Genomic DNA, 7,350 nt, shown 5'->3' with positions numbered 1-7,350 from the left:
GGCTGTAGAAATGGGGATCTGAATCTGAAAAGAGTAGACTGAGACAATCTGAACTGTAGCATAGAGAGGAAGGAGGAGCAGACTGAAGTCTTTACAATGAGAAGTTCAGCCAACTGGTGTAGGCCTGTACCAGAACATAGAATTCTGCATACTGTCAGAATCATGGTGGATGGGGTCAAATATATCCCTGTGAATGTGTCATCTGCCTACAGCAATCACAGCACTGTATGCTTTAGAGAGTGCGGTCAGGCTAAGAATACAGGGCCATTAGCCTCGTAACCTCCTATGAATACAATGGCAAAGACAATGGGGTGAAATTTTAGGAGCCAAAATCAAAATGACAGATGAGAGGATTAAAGCTAAGTTATGGGGTGTGGCTCAAACTGGGATAATATGCAAGCTACTGGAATATTTTATAGATGGAGTAGTCAGGACTAGAGACAATGATCTAAGGAAGAGAAGAAAGACAACCAAAGGCAAACCTCCAATATAGCTACATAGAAAGCAGATGCTAATGATTAGGGCATACAAGCAGTGATAAGGAAGTAAGTATAGTGTGAGATAACAGCCAGAAGAGCAACAAAGAGTGAAGGAAACAGAAGGAGTTGAAAAAGGGTCAACAGGGGGAACAAATGCTTATTTACATATCTGACAGAAAAAAGAAAGTAGGGATATACCTGACCAGGATGGTTAAAGAAAGGAAAGAGAGAAGATAATGCAGAACAAGAGTTATTGAATGAATGCTTTGTTTTAGATTTCTTAAATGAAGTCTAAGTGAGGGTGGCATACTGGGAGAAAGAGAGGTCAGAGTAGGAAGAGCAGTGGGTGGACACCAGAATAAGAGGGAAGTGACTGAATGTAAAATGGCTGATGTAAGGGAGGTTAAAACAATTAAAGAACAAGAATCTGGAAGTTACCTTCCAGAGTCCTCAAGAAATTTGCCAGTGTACTGGCAATCCTATGACAGAAGTCATCCACTGACCAGTGCAAAAGTGCCTGGAACTTGAAAGACAGCATGTATGATACCATATACTGTAAGTGATAGAAACAGGAAAATTCCAGTCAACTACAGACATGTTAGTCTAACAGTAGGAACATGAAAAGTCATGGAGTGGACCTTGAGGGAAAGACTGGTTACATTCGTGGGCAATAATTTCCATTACAATAACTAATATGGTTTCTTTTCTTTTTTCTTTTTTTTTTTTTTGTGACTGGGTTGTAAAACAGCTTAACAGGAGAGTACCGCATGATGTAGTCTACCTGGTCTTCACTGAGTCTGTTGATACTATCCCACACTGGCATCTGATATTCAAACTAGAGGGGCTGGAGGGAGGACTAAGACTGAGGATCTAAACTGCTGCATAGTTGAAGTGTTGGGCACGGAAGTCTGTGGGGAGGAGAACAATATCAAGAGTAAGGAAAGGGACCCATGGCGTAGTGCAGGGGATGAGTCTGGGTCCAGACATATCCAAAAGAACACAGGACAGGATCATTCATAGGTAACACAGAACTAGACAAAGCAGTAGAAGATGGGAAGAAGTGCCTAAGGAAAGATTTGGACAGGTTTATCAAATGGGCAGAAAGGCAGCAGTTGAGACAGATACATTCAGATACAAATTACTGTATCTGGATTACAGCAACCCTGGTGTGATGTATTAGCTGAGAGGACTGGCTCTAATGGCGACAAAGCAAGAAAAGGATCTAGAGATGGTAAACGTATCTGAAGTGGATCACCACAAGCACAGTTAGAGCAGCAGCTGCAGCAACAAATGGCATGTTGGGTAATATTCTCAGGGAAATAGGCTACAGAAGCAAGAAAGGTATTTCTTTTTCTCCACTGGACTATGGTCATGCCAAGCCTTGGGTTCTGTTTGCAATTCTAAAGACCATAAAAGAATAAAAGACATCAGTCTGATGGATGGATTCCAGTGGAAAGTCCCTAGATGCAGCTTTTCTTACTAGAAACCAAAACAGAAAGGTGAAGAACTTGATATATTTGTACAACATCTCATTAGGGTGATGAGATGGAGTCTTTCTGAACAGGAAAGTAGAGACATGAGGAAGGTTTAGGCTACAGATTGAAAGGATTATCTAATCTCTGAATATGCAAAAGTATTTTTCACTGACACGGTTGTGAACACATGAAATGGACTACTACAATATGTTGTAGCGAAGGAAGCCACAGACGCATTCAAAAATTCAAGAAGATGTGAGACAGGTGAAAGAAGAGGGTTAGGATGAAGGGAGGCAGGAAGAGGAAGTGTAAGTAGAATGTTAATGCTCTTAAAGGGCACATTGAAAAGGATTAATGCCTCCTTCTAACACCAGGCAAGTATAATATAATGTAATACTGGTGATAAGGTGGGAGCTAGGATAAGTTACATAAGACTTAAGGGCATCTTACATCCAGAAGCCATATTACTGAAGAAAGTGCAATTGCTGCTTGCAAAACAGAGATCTTACTCCCAGTAAACTTTGCACTTGGCTGTACTCATAGTACTGTATAAAAATAAATGATGTGTGATGTAGTTTAGAAAATAGTGTTAAAATATGGGTCACAGTTATACTGTGAGGCAAGTGAGACATACCAATTTAGAAGTAAAAAAGATATTCTAAAGTATGACTGTTTCATAACAACAGATTGGTCACAGTGGTGCATAAAATGGAAACACAGTTTTAGGACATTGCTGCATGTTTATCATACCTCTCAACATACCTCTCAACCTTGTAGCACAAGAAATCTGGACAAAACCATAAACAGTGGGGGATAAAGGCTGCAAAATAGGGCCAATTTTAAATATTGCTCTTGTAAACTTAGAAAGTTGTTAGAATAACATATGTTGCATTAGCATGAATTTTCTGAAGAGTAGGTATGAAGTCTGAAACTCAAATGCCTGTCATTATTTTTTTACTTCAGCCCTAAACAATTTGCCAGAAAAAAAAAACAATAATTTTAGGGGGAGCAGACCAAAAATATGAGGCAAAAATCAGGACATTTTGTGAAAATTTGGGCAGTTGAGACTGAGAGGTATAATGTTTATTGTTTCCAGATTATGAACAGATATAATAATCATGCCAGGGGAGTGAAATTTTAGTTATTTATATTACTGTTCCACAGAACTGCAAGAAGCTGAAAGACCAACAGCTTCCCAATGTGATGAAACTGAGTTTTGTACAGCATAAATCATTCTGCGTGTGTCTCATGTGTAATGTTTGTTTGTGTCTTTTGGCTTTTACCGGTTAGGGGTCGCCACAGCAGAACTCCGGTCCGCTAATGATTGGTAGTGGATTTTTACATACCGGGTTACCAGCCCTGACGCACAACCTTCAACGAAGGCACGCCCCATTCACGTATGTCTCCACACAGAAGACACTCTAGCTGAGAATCGAACGGGACAACGTCTTGCTATGAGGCAACAACGCTACCGCAGCACCATATGTAATGTGCAGACATAAAATGAATGATTCATTTTCATCACAGTTACCATAAATAAAACAGAACTCAAAGTATATTTAGGATTGTTTAGTATGTTGTGGGTTGCTTACTGTTTCTATGTCAGATTTAATAATACTGGAAATAAATATTACTGAGTGCCTTGTCTACCAAATTTTATCTACTATGCTAGGAGGGCTGTGATTTACAATTTTAGTATTATTTTGCTATCATAATATAATATTTGGAAGTCTGGCATAATTAAATTGAGTCTCTAGGGTAATTTGATTTTAGCTCAGCCACCCATTACTGGATTTACTGATACATCTGAATCCAACAATATTTTATATATATATATATATATATATATATATATATATATATATATATATATATATATATATAGATTCACTTGAGAATCTTTTCCAAAAAACATCAATTTCATATGATCTAGAACATCCGATCTCTGTTCAGAATTTGAAAGTTCTAAAACTTCGATCATATGGTCTTGACCATATGAATTTTGATGTTTTAGGATTTTGAGATTCAGAAGGGAACCCATATATATATATATATATATATATATATATATATATATATATATATATATATATATACATATATATATATATATATATATATGTGTGTGTGTGTGTGTGTGTGTGTGTGTGTGTGTGTGTGTGTGTGTGTGTGTGTGTGTGTGTGTGTATATATATATATATATATATATATATATATATATATAAATAAGAGAAAGGATAATTGTATTTCCCACTGCCAAAAAACATAGAATATGGAGATAATATAATATTTTTATAGTCCAAAACAGTTCAAAAGGTCTAGATGCCTCAGTTGCAAAATCTTTTTGTCCCTGTAAAAGGTATCCTGTCACCTCTGCATTCTATTGATAGAACGTGTCCCTGCAAGCAATAATTAAACCTTGTGACTCACTCTTCTGCATTCATTTTGAAAAGAAAAATGTCTCTAGTGCTTTGCTTTATATTTTTGTTGTTTAAAATATTTTATAATGGGTTAGTAATACTGTTGCTCTGCCATAGCCTGTCCCAAAACAAGTTGTGGAAGTAGGAGGGCTGGGCATGGAGTCAGCAAACCCCACTCCATAAAAATACTAGTTAGTAACCAGAACTGAAGTGCATTAGCTAAGAGAGCATGTTTGCAATTGCACACCTGCTTCCAGAATGTTGTCCCCTCCCTAAATACAGTCCCACAATGTTCCAGACAATGCATGTTTCTGAACAACATACTTCTTCAATACTAAAAAAACATGAAATGACAAGTTTAAGCAAAAAAAGCCTGTAATTCTGAAAAAAATATGTTAAAATATGTAACAATAAACTTAAAAAAAACTTGTAAATAATTTGGCTTCTGTTAAAACTTAAATTATATTTCATCACACTGCACACAATTTATACCACAAGTGTACACATTTTTGCAATAATTTTATACCATTATATTATATCTCATAGTATAAAATGATTGTAAAAATGTATACACTATGGCATACATTGCATATGCCTGGTTAAACATTTGCGCACACACACACACACACACACACACACACACACACACACACACACACACACACACACACACACACACACACACACACACACACACACACACACACACACACACACACACACACACACGTGTGTCTTAAAAGAGACTGATGAAAAGAAGTGATGAAAGCCATAAGAAAGTCCAACCCTTAATGAGCCTGCTTTTCAGTACTGAGGCATTTGCCCAAGCTGACATCTAGAGTGTACTGACACTATGAAATGTAAAAAAAAAAATATGTGAATCTTCATCAGACTTTACTTAGTCTATGAAAGCATTCATACTCAGAGGCAATGCTGAAAAATCTGGCACATTATCTCACCTGTCTTCGCAAGTCTCCTTTGCTCCGTTTTTTTCTTTTTTCTTTTTTTTTTTTGTTAAAAAAAATGTTTTGAGCACTTTATACCAATGGAAAAAAGTCCGGGTGACCGGACCTTTTTCCGTTGGTATATTGTGGGATTTACAATGGGCACGCTGGCCAATCAGCGTGCACGTTTTGGAATATTAATGGGGGGGTCATTGTATAATTAAGCAATAACCGATGACATGGTGTGGTATATTATAGCAATAACCCACGCCTGGGTGTGGGTAATGCTGGATTTACCCACGGTTGGTATGGTTTGGTCACGAGGGCGAAGCCCGAGTGGCCAAACAAAGCCAACTATGGGTAAATCCAGCATTACACCAGAAGTGAGTTATTGCTATTATAATGACATTATTTAAGAAAAAAAATAATTACTTTTCTTAAATAATGGCATTGTATAATGCCTCCTTGCTGCCCTTCCGCAGCTGTCTGGTATTCTGCGGCAGTTCTGATGTACTGCACATGTGTATGCCTACACAGTACATCAGAGCTGTGGGCAAAAGCAATGGAGAAAGCAAGATCTCTGTTGCTTTTTACAAACTGTTTCGCTATGTTTAATGGGTTTAACATAGCGAGACAGCTTTAAAAAAGCAACGGAGAATCTCCATTGCTTTTTTAAAGCTGTCTCGCTATGTTAAACTCATTTAACATAGCGAGACAGTTTTGAAAAAAGCAACAGAGAAAGCAAGATCTCCATTGCTTTTTATAAACTGTCTCGCTATGTTAAAGGAGTTTGACATAGCGAGACAGCTTTTAAAAAAAGCAATGGAGAATCTCCGTTGCTCATTTTAAAGTTGTCTCGCTATGTTATGTTTAACATAGCGAGACAGTATGAAGCAATGGAGATCTTGCGTTCTCCGTTGCTTAAAAAGAGATATAGTAATGCAAAATGTCTGGGCGAGCGGACCTTTTTTCTATTACTATAACTGATTTACAACGTGCACGCTGACCAATCAGCATGCACATTTTTGAATATTAATGGGGGATCATTGTATAATGAAGATTTACCCACAGTTGGTGTGCCATGTAGAAGGATTTCCTGACTACTGTGGTGATGTGATTATCAAAGGAGGGACTACTGTCCACCTTGGTCCCAAGATCTCTTATCACACATTTGGCATTAAGTAAACTGCCATTTATGTGGTAGTTCATGGCTAACACAGAAGGCCTCTGGCTAATGAAGTTTTCAGATGACTGCAAACTAGGAGCCATAGTCGAATCCCCAAATGATGTGGACATCCTACAGAAGGGCCTCACAAAGACAAATGTCTGGTGTCAGAGGCATGGCCTCAAGCTCAATGCCAAAAAGTGCATTGTCATCCCCTTTGGAAAAAACTCTGTACCCATGAACTACCACATAAATGGCAGTCTACCTAATGCCGAATGTGTGATAAGAGACCTTGTGACCCAGGTGGACAGTAGTCTGTCCTTTGATAATCACATCACCACAGTAGTCAGGAAATCCTTCTACGTGACACACCTCATTACAAAAGGGTTCTCATCCAGGAAAAAAGAGGTCATAGTTCCCCTCTACTTGGCATTCATTAGACCCATTATAGAGTACAATGCCCCTTTTGGAATGTACCTCACAAGACATCTGCAGCAACAGCTGGAAAGGCCACAGAAGTACCTCACAAAGAGGATTACTAGCCTCAAACAGATTCCCTATACTGACCGTCTCAAAAAACTCCAGCTTTACTCCATAGCATATCGCCTACTCCGAGGTAATCTCTGCCTAACATATAAAGCTATGTCAAACCCAGAGCTGTTGGACATGCTACACATAAAGAAATCCCAATCCCTCCGAGCTACACTCTCTAGGGACCTAAACCTTGTCACCACAATAAACAGGACATGATGGAGGGATAGATTCCTGTCCCAGAGACTTCCTATACTCTGGAAGAAGCTACCCATCTAGGTCAAGCAAAGTTTCTCATTAGCACTCTTCAAGAAAAAATCTTGATGAGTGGATGGG

This window comes from Protopterus annectens, chromosome 2.part0 (genome assembly GCF_019279795.1).
Source record: "Protopterus annectens isolate FY-2018-M chromosome 2.part0, PAN1.0, whole genome shotgun sequence".
NCBI classification, from domain to species: Eukaryota; Metazoa; Chordata; order Ceratodontiformes; family Protopteridae; genus Protopterus; species Protopterus annectens.
Note: the sequence above shows the minus strand (reverse complement) of the source record.